The sequence below is a fragment of the Lepisma saccharinum genome, chromosome 15 (assembly GCF_977018435.1).
Source record: "Lepisma saccharinum chromosome 15, izLepSacc3.1, whole genome shotgun sequence".
NCBI lineage: Eukaryota > Metazoa > Arthropoda > Insecta > Zygentoma > Lepismatidae > Lepisma > Lepisma saccharinum.
The window spans coordinates 53,487,592-53,489,526 of NC_139243.1; positions in this window are offsets into that span (position 1 = coordinate 53,487,592).

Sequence of the window (1,935 nt, forward strand, 5' to 3'; positions counted from 1 at the left end):
TCACAATCGGCTTTCGTTATTCAACTGTTTAGTTTCGTCATGACGAAGCAGCGTTGGCAACTTTCAGGTAATAAAAAATGCTTCTGTGAAATTGTGTCACATGCAGCAGCGTCTGAAGTGGAAAAATTTAGCTGGGGGATGTTTAGACGAGCGTTGGGGCCTTAGGCGTGCGCACGGGACGCAAGCGGGGTATTTTTTCCCCTAATCATGGACGTCCGCAAATATTTTCCACGAAGGGACAAGCAAGGTATTTTTCCAAGGGGCATATTACCCCGATAAGTGTTGCCCCCTCAAAAAACACCACATGAATTTGAAATTATCGCATTAATGTAAATTACTATTACTGAAATCAAATTATATGTGTGAAATATATACTTTTAGATTGACATTCGATTTCTAAAGGGGAGGTGTTGCCACCCTTGTCTCCCCTTCCAGACGTCCATGTTCCTTCTACACTACTGCACTTTCACCTAGAAATTTAGTGTAGATGAATCTTATCGCCGTTATTAAACGATATTATACTCTTACTTAAGGAACATTAAGTATTTTCAAGCCGATTAAAGTTCAAAGCAAGAAGGGGGTAAGGGTTAAGGGGGTGCAGTGGCGCAACGCAACCACGGGGAAATGGGCATTGCACCTCCCCAACCTTGTACGAAATCAATTCTAGGGGGTAGGAGGCCAAATATTAATAATAATAAAATCGCCTTTATTGGAGCGGGCGTGTTTCGGCCTCTAGGGCCGTTCTCACAACAGACCCTTGTCTGGGAGATTAATACAATGGAATAAAGAGTAGCTATACATTGAGAAAAAAATAAAAACATGAAAAGGATTACATATCAATACAAATAAGATCAATTAAATATATAGGTATATACGCGTATATGTATAGATAATGAAAAAGAATAACAGATTTACCTATAAATTGTTGAACATAGGTATCTATGTTTGTTGCTTTTGTTTTAGTACATATACATATATATTCAGTAATCTGGAACAATGAAAAATATAATAATAATAATGAAGTGAAATAAAATAATGAAATTATAAGATTTATATGCACACAGTTGCCAAATGTTACAGTGAGTATTTTTATGAATGAAAAGTTGCTCGTGATTAAGTATTTCGCTGCTTTGCCAGTAGATACTGTTTGAGATTCTTTTTAAATAGCTTATGGCTGTTGATGGATGTTAGGGAGGTTGGGAGGGAATTCCATTCTTTAGTGGCAGTTACGGTAAATGATTTTCCGTAGGTGGTCGTATTATGTACTGGGACTGACAATAATTTTTTTCGTCGTGTTACATGTTCATGTCTGCTCGAATTTGTGTTCAGTTTTTCAAAGAGATATGCAGGCTGTTTGTTGCCTAGAGTGCGCGTCAAATCTCCTGCATATGGCCTTGAACGGCTGAACAGCACCAGCGAATCACAGACGTGCGGCGTTGGCGTGCTCTCCTTGACAAGGCGTTTCGCTCAACCAAGCTCTCTTTTTTCCGTGTGAGATTTCGACATGGCACCGCTGCAGTGCGCTGCTATTGGCTATCGCCATATGCAGGAGATTTGACGCGGACTCTAGTACTTTATGTGTTAAAGTTAATAATTGGTATTTCGCGAGATTCTTGGTGTTAAACCAATTCAAATTGAATAAGTATTTCGAAATGTGGTCCCTTTTTTTCAGCTTGTAAATTAATCTTATGCATGCATTTTGTAGCTTTTGTAGCTTATTAGTTATGAAGCTGCTTGCATTGTAAGCAACTGTGGCTCCGTAGATTAATCGTGATAAAACTAGACTCTCGCACATTTTTTTTTAACCTCAATGCCTACAATATTTTTCAAGTGATGTAATGCTCGAAGAGATTTGTTGGCTTTTTTCATCTGCTCTGAAATATGACCTGGCCATTCTATGTGGGAATCCATGACAACGCCAAGGTTATTTACAGT